The following is a 16533-nucleotide window of genomic DNA, read 5'->3' on the forward strand; positions in this document are numbered from 1 at the left end:
CCTGGGCAGACCGTTCCAATATTTTATTATTCTTTCTGTGAAAAATTTCTTCCTAATATCCAACCTGTACCTATGATTCTATGATCTTCACAACAAGGTTTTGGGCAGAATCTGTCTGGGTTTAGCTAAGGCTGGTTTAACAATCTGGGTCCATGTACTTGAATGACATATTCAGAAAGCAAGAAAACAAGCTATGAGGAATACACCAGTGTGAGCATACATACCTAAAGCTATCTCTACGCATATATACACATACATACTTTATGTATAAGCATGCATTGTGACCATCCATCTGTCCATTCATATAGCTATTCCCTATGTAGAGATGCCCATAAAAAAATACCAAGGGTAATAGAGAAGACCTCTGCGCCCTTTGCAGTGCGGTTATTGACTGGTTCATTCAGTGCCTGATGGAGATGGCATGGTTGCCTGGGATGCACCTTGCAGGTTTCTAAATGGAAGGCTCCAGAATCAATTTTGTGGTAACTGGTTAGATGTGACCAGCTTCCAAACTCAGCATGGGCATCAGTAAGCAAATTCAAGCAGCACTATTACTTTAAGTATCAGAGGCAAGGAAAGCCTTCTGGCTCGGTGAACCACAGGACAGAACAGAGATTTACAATTTGGCCTTGGCTTTCTCTCCAAGGTGACAAACGGATTCACAGCAGGTGTGGTGCCACAGCTGCTGGTGGTGCAAGGCGATGCTGGAGCTCACAGCCTGCACAGAAAGGTTTGTGTTGCTCCTGAAGTGAGGACAGCACTGGCTGCTTCGGCAGCGTGAGACCGGTTTGGCCGGCAGCCACCACTTCCACCGCTATCCAAGGGACCCACTCTGCACAGCAGCAATGTGCCAAGGGCAGCCTCCACTAGTGCCAAATCTACTGTGGGTCTGCTAACCTTCCCCTGTCCACCACTGCCACCACACCAGCTCCACAGCCCCCACTGTGCAGGGGGGAATGTTGGTCTGCAGGAGGGGGCCTGTGGGCAGTGCAGTGGACATGAGTATCTTGGGAAGCTCAATGAGAACTCATCTTTGGTGGCCACCACTGGCTGGGGACTCCCAACCCAGCAGTGGCCAGGGGAACCATGTGTGGATACCTCAATGTCAAACAAACCTTCCACTCACAAAGTGGTGGAGTTTCATACTCCAGAGCCAAGTCACTGACTCAACAGCTCCATTTTCATCCATGGCATCCTACCAGGGAACATACTCAGGAACATCTCAGCTGTCAGGAGGCTCTGGAAGGGTGACCAGGCAAACGGAAACAAGACCAAGAGGTTCCAGAGGTTTACTCTGATTTCACGTGCTAAACACACATGTCCCAAGGACCACATCTCTCAGCATGCCCACACCCTGACTTCCCCTTAAACTGATTCACTAAGGTGCTGTGGTGATCAAACTTTCAGACTTCGAAAGTTTCTGCAACAGGGACTGCATGGATACAAGGGGGAGAGAATGGGTAAACTGAGGAGTTACACAAATTCAAAACTCAAACCCACATTCCTAAACAGTTCCAAATAAAATTCCTTGGATTCAGGCACATTCACAATTATGTTCCTCCCATTCTGGACCACCCGTGCCAGGCCTTGGCCACTCCCCAATTGCCAGTCACGGTAACAATGGATGAGGACTGTCCCTGTGACAGTCTACAGGGCTACACAGGAGAAGACAGCAACAGTGTTGAAGAACAGCTCTTCCAAATATGCCACCTCCTGCATCCTCCTGCCTGAAGGAAAACTGGGCAAGAATGGGAGAGAATGGCTGGGTGCCAGTTCTCAGGGAAGCAACTGGAAAACCAAGGAATTAGAGAAGGAAAAACCTGCTACATGACTATTTCTTATTAGTTGACTTACGAAAGGAAAAAAAAAAAAAAAGAAAAGAAAAAAAAAGTCAGGCACTGTCAAGCATGAAATCTTATTGGGACAATAGAGATGGAATTGCCACTGCTGACAGTAATATTTACAAAGGCATCATGTTGATGCTGCACAGCATGAAACCAGAAGCCCCATCTAGCTGTGTGAATTGTAAAGAGAGACAAAATGTCCCATTTGGGACACGTAGGAATTGTACCACGAAAAATAACCGCTCAGGTGTAAAATCCATTACAGGCGGATGGGAGGAAATGCAGAAGAGCCCCACTGGCATGGCAGGAGGCTCCTGAGCTCTCTCCAACCACAGAAGCCAGCAAATGGTCTCTGAGCTGGATGGTTTGGGGGCTTACCTTTGCCTCCACACAAAGACAGGCCAAGCAGAGGGATCAGGAACCCACCCATCCCCATACTGCTAGGCTCCAACCCCAAATCAGCAGGCATCACTTGAAGGTTTCCACTTAATACCCAAGATACTGTACCAACTGCCTGCGTCCAGGCACTCACTTTGAGCCCTTACATCAGACTGTCAAGAAATCAGTATCACGTTTGAAGGATCTGAATTTTTTAAAGCCTCCACCACAGAATCTGTCTAACTTAAAGGAACTGTACTCAAGGTGGTGAGGCAGCTGCAGCACACCATGTCCTATGATAACTGCTTTTTATGAGAACTTCCAAAGAATTATCTGACATGCAATCAGCCCACAGACAGCAGCTACAGAAAATTATATTGTGAGGAAAGAGAAACCAGAAAGAATACCTTCACCACAAAGTCCAACAGTAATTGCTCAGAACTGTAGCAGGGGAGGGGAGAGCTGAAGCTTGTTTAATCAATATAAGACATTATGGCATCTTCACCTGAAATGTTCAGCCACCATGAAGCGTCTAATGCACACACTTGTGTACTGTCTCACAGCCTCTCCCTTGGGGCTGCACCTTCTCTCATGACACCCCAGTATGGACGAGGAAGAGACGTATCCCAGCCATCAGAAGCGCTGCTCACTCCTGCAGGTCAACACAACATTCACCAGGCAAAACCCAGCACCCACCAGTTACTGCTGCAACAGGCCAAAGCAAAGCTTTGCTGTGTGAGATAGCCACTACTCAACCAAAGCTGTTCTTCCAGATGTCTCCTCACTCAGGTTTGCTTTCTTTACTTTTTGACTAACAGTTGACGTAAACTTGTGCAAAGCATCTGAAAAAGCACCTTCCCTCAGTGATTCCCTCATTCCTACAAGAGCATCATTCCTACAGCACTTGGCCTGCTCTGCTTATAAGTATCCCTGAAGTCCTACAAGGGTCATCTTTTCTCCAGCTTTGTGCCTGTTTGGAAGATGTTGGGAGTACGACAGTAACAGGGCTGCAGAAAGCTTCTGAACAAAAAAAGTCCTAGCAACAGCCATGCATCTTTACCCAGCCTGTGACCAAAGAAATTCAGAGAGCAGCAAACACAGCCTTCAGGTGTTTCACTGCTTCAGCACCCTGGAACATGGCTACTGAGAAGCTGTTTCGTGAAGATGGAGCATCCATGTGACCAGAAAGCTGTTGCATTTTGCCGATGTTAGTCCCTGACAGATTTCCAACAGATTTTCTGACAGATTTTCCTGACCTCTGCTGTAGACACCTCTTTTGCCATGCTACAAATCAGACAGATCAGTGCCCAGTTGATAGACTATTTTAACTGGATTTCCTTTCAACACGAAGCACCTCAGCTCAAAATCCTTGGTTTCTAACCTCCACCTGTAATGTAGAACTGCAACAGCAAAGGAAAATCAGTCTTCTTCTAGAGCCATAACCTTAAAGTAATTACCATAATTATACTCCAATTACAAATACCTCTTTGCAGATTCTCAGAGGAGATAAAACATAGGGAAATTCCTCATTCCAGTTTCCTAAGCACCTGCCAGAAGAAAAGACTTTGGTTTTGAAAAGATTTCGAAAAGCACTTTCAAAGTGCTTTTAGAAGTCCAAGCACTTTGACTGCTATTTCCATCTCTGAATCACAGGCTTCATTAGGTGTATGGTCACTGCTCGAGGACTAAGAACTACCACAAAAAAAGGAAGCAGCTGTGCAGACACCTCCAAGCACAGGCCAGTCTCCACAGCTGTGTTTCATGAAGAAAACAGAGAAAGCAAAGACCATGGCTCTGAAACTGACTCCAAGCAGAAGCTTATGCGAAGTTGCTCCAAAGTTATTGTTGGGGTGCATAAGTGTGAATGCTATGCTCGCTCCTGTCACAACAGAAGAGCTGAATACAGGGAAACAAACCTCAGGCCACCTGGGGCAGCTATCCAGAGGTACAGACAGAAAACAAGCCTAGCTGAATATGAAGTTGAGAAAATGGTTGACATTTGTCTTTTTCTGGAAGTTCAGCAAAACATCAGTGAAATGACGATAACAAGAATGGCAAGGGGCAGGCACACCTCCTGTACGAAGACAGGCTCAGGAAGCTGGGGCTGTTCAGCCTGGAGAAGAGAAGCTGTGTGGAGACCTCAGAGCAACCTTCCAGTATCTGAAGGGGCCTACAAGGATGCCAGAGAGGGACTCTTCATCAGGAACTGTAGTAACAGGACAAGGGGTGATGGGTTAAAACTTAAACAGGGGAGATTTAGATGAGATATAAAGAAGTTCTTTACTGTGAGGATGGTGAGGCACTTGAACAGGCTGCCCAGAGAAGTGGTGAATGCTCCATCCTTGGCAATGTTCGAGGCCAGATCGGATGGGCCTTGAGCAACATGATCTAGTGTGAGGCATCCATGCCCATGGCAGAGGAGTTGGAACAAGATGATCTTAAGGTCCTTTACAACACAAACGGTTCTATGATTTTATGATTCTATGGAATACTTCATCTATCAGACGTATATATGTGTTACTGGGTTGGTAGCGGCATGTGTCTTCTTTTTCCACCCGTAAAGTCTGCGCAAGCTCCACCAAAAAAAAAAAAAAAAAAAAAAAAAAAAAAAAAAGGGATTTGTCTATCTGTGCACCACATCTGGATGTCCTGTGGTCTGCTCAAAGCTCCTGCTGACTACTGATGACAGCTGGTGCTGGCGCTCTTCCTGTGCTGCTGGATATCTGGGATGCCAGAGAGCCACTGGGCGTGCCTGTGCGCTGGGAGGTGCAGGGCACACACAAAGCCCAACACCAGAACCACTGCACACACACTGCAAAATGCACCTTCCCCCATTTCCATCTACAGTTTCACAGCATAACAAGCTCTGCTGAAGGGCTTTGTGCTCCAGCATGGCACACAGCAAGTAAACTGCTGTCCTTCATGAGTCCTCCGTTCCTTTCCAAGCTCTGCTGTATCTTGGTCACTACACCATGACAAATTTGTAAAGGTGCTCTTCTTGACTTAGGTATATCTAGACAATATAGACAGTCTACAGGTACGAACCCAAGACTTCTGCAAACTCGGTATGACCATGCAATAGGGGGGAATGGTTTTAAACTGAAAGGGGGAGATTCAGATTAAATGTTAGGCAGAAGTTCTTCCCTGTGAGGGTGGTGAGGCCCTGGCACAGGTTGCCCAGAGAAGCTGTGGCTGCCCCACCACTGGCAGTGTTCAAGGCCAGGTTCTACAATTCTATGATAATTAGCTAAAATCATGAGAAGTGCAAAATGCAGTCACCAAGTCTGGCACAAATAATCCCATAGGATGTCTTGCATTTCCTTCCAAAGTTCGTTCATTATGGGATAGATTTGTAAATAATGGGACTATTCTGCAAGGTCTAGGAGAGGCCAAAATTGGCAGGATTCAGTCCATATGGCACAACTACCTCTAGCAAAAAATAACCCTTGGTGCAAAGCTTACACACAAAGGCCTTGGCAGACAAAATCTGAACTGGAGAAAACCTCCAGACTTAGGACACCTCCATTTTCTGTGTCTCACTGTTTTTGTGCTGTCTGCTTACAAGAAACTTCCCAGTTGGCAACAAGAACAGTTACAGTTTGAAATATCAACTCTGGCTCTTCCCAAAACACCAACAGAAAAAGTGGTTTTCCACTATCGTTCCGGATTTCAGGAATTTGTCATTTCAGCCAAGAAAATAATTCTGACCTCAAAATCCTAATGAGCTCAAATCAAACCTCACACCAACTGCAACAGAAGCAGATTTCAGTGCTCCATGATAATCCTGGTACCTGCAGTGTGTTTTATACAACACAGAAGACAACTAACATGCCATTACTCATGGACAGTTACTGTTCCCACAGGAAGAAGAGCGGACTCAGGAGGTGGGATGAAGACCCTGGCCAGCTTGTGCCCCTGCAAGGGCAGTCACCACAGCATGCAGACTGAACACGGGAAAAGGCAATGGGAAAGCCATTACCATTTCCAGGGGGCACAGAGGGAGCCTGACATGGAAATACGTGGTACTCGGATAGTTCCTGTTACTACGGAGGTGCCAAATCATTTATTTAATGCTTTGGCACTGGATCTTTCATGAGGAAATAGCCCCTGTGTCTTTCCAAGCACCGTCTGCTACTGGCCAAACCTTCAGGGTCAGTGCAGGCTGAGCTGCCGCTGCCTCCCAGAGTTCCCCTTACATGCTTGAAATTGAAGCATTTATTCTAACAGCATGGACATTTTCTGACAGACCCAAGTGACATGGATCTACACACAGGGAAATAAAGGGAGAAATCGAGTGTCACACCAGGTGCATGACCCTCCTCTCACAGAAACACCTTGCTCAAGCCATGTCATTAGAAAGAAAGTCACAAAAATAACTGGGTGCACCAATAAAACCCCAAACAATATTTAGTCTTCTTGATTTTATTTTTCAGTCCTCTAAAAAATCACTATCGTCTTTATGACATGGAAAACTAATTGTGAAAGTCTGCAAATAATATAAGATATCCATCCTAAGACAAAACTTTTATCACCTCTCTCTATATGTGTGTATATATATATCTCTAAGTGATAGATATGTTAGAGGTACATACATATGTGTTCTGTATAAATACACGGGTACATACACACGCTGTAACTGCACCTTAGTATTTCCTCCTCTCTGGGTTCTACCAATTTCTCAATAAAATCAGAGAGATTCATCTTGCTCATGACATTTCTATCTTACTTTATATTAACATTCAAAACAAACATCCATCAAAATTGACAAGTCCTGCTTTTCCACTAAACTGCTTTTTCTTTGGAAAATGCATTCCCACAAAAGAATCCTGGCCAGCCCCGGTACAGGCACTGTCAGGATGATCTGACAAGACATCTATCCCTAAACTGGATTTTAGCTAAACCTATATGAAGAGGTTATTCCTTGAAAAGCATCTAGCACTCGACAGCTCCTGATGAGAACAGCTGGAGCTACAGCAGGGCTGTAAGGGCTGGTGGAAGTCTGAGCTTTTCATTAACATAGCTCCGGGAAAATCCCTGCTCCGTGGAAGCTGGTGGCAAACCAGCAGGGCTTCACCTCAGAGCTGGAGGAGAGCTCTCTAGAAAATAGGGCCCCCTGGGACCGCATTAAGAGAAAAGTGACAAACATGCTTGACGTGCGCACAAGACAGCTGGTAACCCACTCACTCGGAAAGGGCAGCTGCACTGGCAGGGAGTTTTCCTGCATCGAGCTGTGAACACGCAAAACCACCCATGGGCGAGCATCACTCGCAGCTGTGGCAGAGCCAGCCCATCCCTCTAAGCCCTTCAGGCACAAGGGCATGAGGATATCCACCCCCGAGGATGGCTGCCTGGCAGCCACCACCGTCAGCCTGGCTATGCCCCACGTCCACAGGGATTCTGAAGAGGTCATCTGCTGGCACCGGTACCCCAGAGTACAGGGATACAGGCAGCCCTAGGTGTTCAGCAGCTCAGGCTGTTATAGGGAAGCTCAGAAGCACATGAACGGCTAAAAGCATGGGACGCTCCACTGCCTATACAGCTGTCGTGCCTCTGCAGCGCTCATGGGAGCTCATCATCCTCAAACATAGGAACATCTCAGTTTGAATGCTGAAATGCCCTTTGTTTCATTTAGACATGCAGAACTTTCTCAAAAGCCCAGACTACACCATTTTAACGATGCCATAGCTGAGATCTGAACTGACCCACATTTCTTCTTTTATTCCCAAGAATTTCATGAGGAATATCAAAATATTATTCTTTTCTTTCAAAGAGGAAACCTGCGCCAGCTGAGCTCCACTTCTTAACATTTGGGGTGACTGGCTCAGCACCAATAACCCCATGGACAGAGGATGGCTCTTGGGAACACCCAAGGGTTTTAATTTCACATACCCTGGAGGAGTCAAACTCCTCTTCCAAACATCCACCACCATCCATAAGTGACACCATCACTACTCATGTCAAACCACCACCATCCATGGGTGACATCATCACTACTTGTGTCAAACCACTATCATCCACAGGTAACACTGTCAGTGCTGCTGTCAAACCACCAGCATAGCCAGAGGCTGTGGACGCTTCAGCACATTCAGAATGCTCTGTGTAAGATACACAAAAGGTAAGTGCAAAAAGTGAAACAAAAGCTCCAGTATTGTGGGAAATCATATCCGAGAACTCAGAAAAAAGCTTTCAACGACACTAAAAAAAAAAAAAAAAAACCTTCACTAATCCATAAGTTGTAGTGGATATAGCACAGATGAAGCAATCACTGCAAGGTGAAGTTCAGATCAAACTCTATTTAAAAGGATGATTTTGATGTTGGTGTGGTGAGGGAAAACCATTTCTTTCAAGGAGCTAACGAGTAGATAGGACACACAGCTCACCCCACTATGCAGCACCAGGAAAGGATCCCTGAACGCAAAGGACCATCTGCATCAGCAGGAGAAATTCAAATCAGTACTTGCTGACCCTGCGAAACCTCATTCCCTTCAAAGGCTTCATCTCATTATAGTCACTGCAGTTATCCCCAGGAGTAATGACAACTCCAGCAAGTAAGCAATGCTGAAGTGAGCCTAGAAATTATTAAAGTAAACTTCAGCACTCCTTGGGACTCCAGAGAGGGTTTCTTTCTCTTTAACCTCTGCATGGACTTGACTAACTCCATCTGTTTCACCTGACCACCCGCACTAGAGTTCCTTGTTTTTTCTGCTGTTTTCCACCACCTTTTTCTGTCCATCGCTGACTCAGCAGTGGAGTCTGCATTCAGATCCCACCATGCTCCAGGCAGGCATCACCCTCACAGCACGGTACAGTCACGTGGTACAGCCATTCCCCTCTCCACTCGCTTTGCAGTCCCACTGTCCCCCACTTCCCTGCTCAACATTGCCCAGACTTACAGTTCAGCACTTTGGCATCATGAAGTTCAAGTTTCTATTATTAAGTGGTTTTTTGTTTTCCATAACTCCTACTTTTTTCCCTCAGAGTCTTTCTGGTTTTTACTATTTCTCTTACAGTCTAGATCCCCCAAGGCTTTAGCCCTTCACACATCACTTACATGGTGCCAAAGACCACAAGGAAGAGCTGGAGAGGACAATATCAATCCCTACCACGTACTGTCAGGCTCAGGTCCTTAGCTGGGGTAAAAGGAGTTATGAGGAATTCTGTCAACACAGGATGTCACCAGTGGTTAATTTCTGCACTGAACTCCATCTCCCACTGTTTGTAACTCATGTTTTCCTCCTGCTGATGCTCCAGAGCATGTCTGTGGGCTCCTCCACCTCCTGCACCCCCACGCCAGTGACTGCCCCCCACGGACCCTGACAGTGCTGTGACCCCTCATTCAGCAAGCCCTCCCTGATAGGGATGCTTAAACCCCCAGGCCAAAATTACCTAAACCCATTTGGGAAACTCCAAGGAGTAAGTTTGGAGTGGGAGGAGATCCCAATTGCTACCAGGAGAGGAGAGGGCTTTTGAGCTGGAGCACTGTTTCACCAGAGGTGTTCCAAAATGAGCAGTTCCCTGAGAGCACTTGCAAAGCCAGGACCCAGGTCCTCCGCCAGCACTGACTGCCAGGAAGAGGGGCCCATGGGTGGACAGAGGAATCCCAAATTCCAGCCCTCTAAGACAGAAGAATAGAGATCATCCATTGCCAGGGTACATACAATGATATCTGCTTTGCTTTTGTGAAGACTTGGAAAGCCATGGCTGGAAAGGGGGATTTACATGCTAACTCCGTGGTTGGGAGGGTTCAACCTGTGACCACTCAGGTAAGCCACAGGCTGACGCAGCAGCTCTCACCACGCAGGTCTTCAGCCCAGCTGGGACATCCCTGTGGCGCAGTGCTCAGTGATGAGGTGGGAGCTCTCTGCTGGCAAGACATACGGAGTGCATGGGCAGGACAGAGGGACCAAGAGGGCAGAATGGCAGATGTTTGTCTTTGCCATAAGAAAACAGAGCAGCAGCGTGCCCCTGAGCACGATTCACATGCTGCACAAACACGCTGCAGGTCATGGGGCAGACCTCCCACGAGGACAGAGCCATGGATGCCACACCTCACCCCACTCAGCAGAGCTGAACCACTAGCTGTGGTTCTGGTGTTCAACCTTTAAAGTGAAGCTAAACCAAAGTGGAAAAAACACTTTACAAGCAGTCCCAGCAGCCTCCTGGAGGAGATGCCATGGAAGCTGCATTGTCCGTTAGCCACATGATGAGGTGACAGAAAAACCTGGTATGGAAGAAAGACACCAAATGCAGAAACAATGCCTGTATTATTAGTCCTCACTCACGTTTAGTCACGCTTACTTTACTTTCTCGGTCTCTCTCCCCTGAGAAGTGTAACTGACTTGGAAAGCTCACGCTTTTGCCAGTGCAAAGCACTTCTCAAATGTAGGTGTCTCCCACAGCCGCTGCAGTAGTGGCACCATCAGAAACGTGCCCAGCAGTTTCAGATGGCTGCACCAGTTGGTGCTGCTTGGATGCCCAGACCTGGGGTATCCCTGTGTAAAAATGCAGTGATTAGAGCATCAGGTGGTTTTATAAGACACTGGACTGACCCACCCCCAGTTCCTTTTCATTCCCATGAGCGAATGGGAATTCAGTCTTTTGGAGGCTTATCCTCATGGAGAGAAGGCTGTGACCCAAACATCTTAAGGCAAGACTTTTTTCCAAGAGTTCAGTTGAGATAAAGCACGAGCACCAGTATCATCACACCAGATGCTGACAGTAACACAGGATTATGGTTGGTGAGAATAGAAAGAAAACCACTCACATGAGTGAAGGTCTCCTGCTATGCTGGTTTCAATTCCCCAGATGCCTTCAGTGCTGAGAAGACTCTACACCAGTGAATGTAAAATACAGCCTGTGCAGCTGTTTGGTATAGATATTTAAATCTGGGTAGCAGACACTCGCATCCTGCACAGTGCTTTGTCAGGAGTGCCCTGCTCAATTTGCTTCTGACTGCGTTTCCTGGGGGGACCAGGGCTGGGCTAAAGTTTGCAGTGAGATGCTCATTGCTGCACGTAGCCTTTTGCTTTAACCACCTGCATCTACTCGAAGAAAACAGGCTGACTGGTCTAGCACAGCCTGTGATGCTGACAGGAAACTCTCTGATCCTCTGTGTCACCACCGCTGCACTCAAGCCGTATGGCAGAGTAATGTCCACCCTGTGTGGACCCTTGCATTAGCAGGCACTGGCTGAGGGGACACTGGCTTGCACACACCAAAACCATGCCAGGATAGTGCAAACCATAGCAGGATAGCCCAGCCCACGTCTGTGCCTCCACACCAACAGTCTGTAGTTCAACAGCACAGAAGTAGTGTCACTGACACAACAGGCATGCTGGACTTACGGAGCAACTACTGTATGCAAATATTTCGCCTGCTTGTGTTCATACACTGCCCTTATTGCCTGCAGTATCAGAGGTTTCTGCACATTTCTGTGTCAGAAGTGACAAAGAAGTCAGAAGCATACTTCTGCATCAGTCAGGCTGTGGGTCCTGGACTGGGCTAAGATGCTAAAAGCGTGTAAATGTCCCAGGCTGGAGAATCAGGTAGAAGACTCACAACTAGACATGTAGCTGCTCAACAAAATATGCAGCATTTGGCCTAACAGTCATCATTCTCATGTAGCAAAACGGTTTGCATTTTGCATATGTTCTGGTTTTGGCTGGGATAGAGTTAATTTTCTTCCTAGTAGCTGGTACAGTACATTTTGGCTTTACACAGTATCACAGTATGTTAGAGATTGGAAGGGACCTCAAAAGACCATCCAGTCCAATCCCCCTGCCAGAGCAGGAACACCTAGATGAGGTTACACAGGAATGTGTCCACACGGGTTTTGAATGTCTCCAGAGAAGGAGACTCCACAACCCCCCTGGGCAGCCTGTTCCAGTGTTCTGTCACCCTCACTGAGAAGAACTTTCTTCTCAAGTTTAAGTGGAACCTCTTGTGTTCCAGTTTGTACCCATTACCCCTTGTCCTATCATTGTTTGCCACTGAGAAGACCCTGGCTCCATCCTCATGACACTCCCCCTTTATATATTTATATACACTAATAAGGTCACCCCTCAGTCTCCTCTTCTCCAAACTATAGAGACCCAGCTCCCTCAGCCTTTCCTCATAAGGGAGATGCTCCACTCCCTTAATCATCTTAGTCGCCCTGCGCTGGACTCTCTCCAGCAGGTCCCTGTCCTTCTTGAACTGAGGGGCCCAGAACTGGACACAATATTCCAGATGCGGTCTCACCAGGGCAGAGTAGAGAGGAAGGAGGACCTCTCTCGACCTACTCACCACCCCCCTTCTAATACACCCCAGGATGCCATTGGCCTTCTTGGCCACAAGGGCACAGCGTTGGCTCATGGTCATCCTGCCGTCCACTAGGACCCCCAGGTTAGTGTGAGACCCCCTCTTTAGTGTGAGAACAATGCTGATAACACACCAGTATTTCAGTTGTTGCTAAGTAGCGCTTATCCTGATCAAGGACTTTCCAGTCTCCTGCTCTGCCAGTGAGGAGAGGCAGAAAAAGCTAGAAGGGAGCAGAGACAGGACACCTGACCTAAACTAGCCAAAGGGATATTCCATACCACAGCACACTGCTCTTGGTACATAAACTGGGGCAAGTTCCCCAGAAGGGACCAATTGCTGCTCAAGTTGGGCTGGGTATTGGTCAGTGGGTCTTGAGCAATTGTATTGGGCATCACTGCTGGTTAGTGTTTTTCTTTCCCCTTTTTAGTTTTATATTCTCTCCCCTTGTTATTCCCCTTATCATCACTGGTAGTATGTTGTACTTTACTTAAACTGTTCTTATCTCAGCCCATGGGGTTTACATCCTTTCGATTCTCCCCCTCATCCTGCCTGGAAAGGGGGAAAAAGAGGCAAGGGACCAAGTGGCTGCACGGTGCTGAGTTACTGGCTGGGCTTAAACCATGATGACATAAAGCAGGGAAAAGCCATGGGAACAGAGATTCACATAACTCTTCCAATCCCTGTTCGTAAATCCACTGGGAGACAGTTGCATCTCTCTCTGTGGATACAGAACCAAGCCTCCCCCCCCGCCCATAGGCCAGCCCTGACAGCGACGCTGGCTGGAGCAGAGCACAGCAGCAGCTGCCCGTGACAGAGGGAAAATTCGTGTACAGGCAGGATGTGCTCAGACCAAGCGGCTCGAGCTCCCCACTGGCTAGCAAGCAGAGTTCTCTGCACAAGGTGCAGCTTATCCCTGTGACAGCCAGCATCACCCCATGCGCTTCCCTCATCTTGGGGAGGAGAACACACAGGAAGTGAACATGCTTAGAAATGAGCAGCAGACACAGAGTGCCTCGTACAGAGTGCAGGGCTCTTGTGAAAGCAGGAGCCCTGGACTTTGCCTTGCTTTGATGGAGGGATGCCACTCTCGAAGGGACAGCACCAGCTCCCGAGATCTCAGGCAAGAGCCACATCCCATGCCATTGGCCGTGTGCCTGCTTCACAATCCCTCTCAGCCAGGACAGCTCAAACATGACAGAAGCATTGCTCTGTTTGTCTTAAGCCCTTCTGCTGGCTCTCCCATACCTGCAGAGCTCTGCAGCACTCAGGCTGGAAACCAAGGCTGGACAAAAGGAGTGAAGGGAGAAGGAAGGGTGGGCTCTCTACCTGGCTGTGCTTTGGCCCTTCCTTCCTGACCTATCTTAAGATCCTCAGATCCTCTTCCAGAGCGCTCACAGCCCAGCGACCTCTGCCATCCCATCTCTAGTGTGCACACCTGCCTGGGGACACAGCTCTCTTTTGCCTTTCTCTTACTACTCCTCAAGGATTATTTAATACCATTTCCGACAGCTCTGACTCCCAGGCAGAGGATGTCAGCACTTCCCAAAACGCAGACCCTGTCAGGTGCCCGTTATGGGACCATCACCAGCCAGCAGCTGTCAGCAGTACAGTGAAACCCGTGCCTGCACTGCCACTAGCTGCAAGCACAGGACAGAGCACTCAGCCCACCCTGACTCAGGGTCTCACTGCCCACCTTTGGCTTCCCTAAAACACATCCAATTCACTAGCAGGCAGCTTCAGCAAGATCATTCTGCATATCTCTGCCACCCCCCTGCACCTCTACACTTTGTCCTGAGCTGCGGGGACAGGCAAATGTGCAGCCACAGAACTCGAAGGAGGTGATCTGCAAGCCAAACAGCGAGCCTGCTGCCCAGGAACCCCCGCTACTTGAGGCTTTGGCATTGGCTGTATCTCTCTGCCTTGTTAAAGAACAGCCTGTTTCTTGTGTCACTAGCATGTCCTTTAACCACAAGTGAAAGCAACCGATCCCCCACGAAGGCACATCTGCTTCAAGGCCATATTGCAGCAGTGAAAAAAATGACACCTTCAGCTATATAAACCAATAAAGAATGTCTGATTTGGTTTGCCCCTGTTGCTACCCAGGAAGCTCCCCACTGGGTTAAAGACTGGTGACATCTGCTAAAAAAATGTCAAGAGTGAGTGGAACAAAATAAAGTAATGAATCAGGTGGAGCGCTCAATGCAGCTGGAAGCCAGAGGGGCAAGCCCACCCCACTTCACTCCCTTGGCCAAGGGGAGCCAGGACCACTAGGTATGAGGTGCACAGCCTGTGGCTCCAGGAGACGTAAGTGGGGAGGTACAGCAGCAGGCACACACCTTACAACAGCTAGTGAGAAACAGCACGACATGGCAAAGACACGGTGCAAGCGGCTTGCTGCATAAGTAGCCGCTCTCTGGCTCCCTGAAGTCGAGAAATGACAAAGTTAACTCTGCCCCCTTGTGCAACTGCATCATGATACAGGCCATAATTAGATGACATGCTTCTCTTCTTCACATTAGAGGCTAACATATATGACCCACCTCCCTGTCACCTGCAGCATGAAGCCTTGGGACACTTCCATGGGCACCTCGTACCTACCCATGCAGAGGGGCCTTGTGCTGTGTAGGACAGAGACAGGTTACAGACGATCCCAGGGATCCCCTCAAACAGACAGAGATGTTGAAGTACCTGTTTATATCTCTCCAAATCTGCAGCCCTGAGCCTATTACAAAAGCAGCTTAAATGGCCTTCTGAGGACAGCATTACTGTCCAGCTTAGGAGCTGGAAAATCGTAACTCATCCTGCCACAACAATGGGGGTTGTTTTAGAAATCTCATGCTCTCTTCCAAACGTGAACTGGCAAAAGCTGGGGAATTTCTCAGCTCTGCTTCTGATCTTGTCAAGGAAACATTTAATTATTTTCTCTACAATTAAACCAAAGGCTTCTGTGACCAAGGCACCCAAGAACTAGGCCATCAGGACAGGGCTATAACAGATCAGAGTGCCTTCACTACAGGTGGCCTGTCTCCTGACCTGGCTGGTAAAATACAAAATTTCTACCCTACCTTCTTTAATGCATTTATGCATCTATGCACCTGTGGCCTTGACTTGGAAAAAAGTATCAGATGTATGAAGCAGAGTTAACTAACAATGGCATATTCAGCAAGTACAAGGAGTTTTACACTCCCACCATTGGACTAGTCCCTGCGTGGCTACTTTGGCCTGACAAACTTCTCATAGTTTTCTCCCGTTTCAGTAAACCAAGCACTGCTCTGCAACCTGACTCGGCATTTCCAGCCCAACTCTGTCTGCACAGCTCAGGCACCAGGCTGCTCATTCAGTTTCAGCTGGGTTTTCCCACAGGTTTGGTTAATGTTACTATGGCTTCCCCCCATCTGCTCGCCCCACTCTCTATTCCTGTGGGGTACACGGATGCAGGGCCCCACTGGACCCACACCAGCAGCACAAGAGCCGGGGACCATGGGTGCTCCACAGCACAGGGCAGGAGCCTGACCTGGCAGGCAGGAGAGGGTTTCATCCCCTCCAAGAGCAAAAGGGACCCCTAGCCCACCAGTGCTGCTGTGAGGTGGGCAGCCACACATCTTCTCAGTGCTCTCCACAGCCTCAGCTGCAGCATCCCCACTGAAGCTCTCATGTCCCCTCCATTACCACACGTGTCCACAATCTTGGCCCCAACCCCTCTCTGCAAGCTCTTACTAAACAAAAGGGATGCTCTAGACTAAAGATGCTTTTATAAGACACCAACAAAGAATTTCCCATCTTTTCCGTTCCACTCTATTCCTCATGTCCTTCTCTTCATAGCAGTGTTTTCATTACAAAAATGCCAAGGACACAGAATGAAACAGGACCATAAACCCTACAATGGGTCTGAGGAGCACTGGCAATATCCAGCCATAACCAGATCATGCTTGTTTCCACCTCCCAGACCAACAAAAGCCTTTCAGTGCTGGGGGGACCTGCAGAGATACAGTATGGCAAACAGCTCTGCCAT

The 16533-nt window shown here is 48.0% G+C and overlaps 1 protein-coding gene across 9 annotated transcripts in view; it reads right to left on the reverse strand.

Annotated features, from left to right (window-relative positions):
• Positions 1 to 16533, reverse strand: part of PAX5 (paired box 5) — a gene marked incomplete at its 3' end in the record, with an annotated part of 139514 nt that overhangs the window by 104144 nt on the left and 18837 nt on the right. The gene's annotated exons all lie outside the window — the stretch shown is intronic.

Source organism: Psittacula echo (assembly GCF_963264785.1).
Source record: "Psittacula echo genome assembly, chromosome: Z".
In the NCBI taxonomy this organism is placed as follows: domain Eukaryota; kingdom Metazoa; phylum Chordata; class Aves; order Psittaciformes; family Psittacidae; genus Psittacula; species Psittacula echo.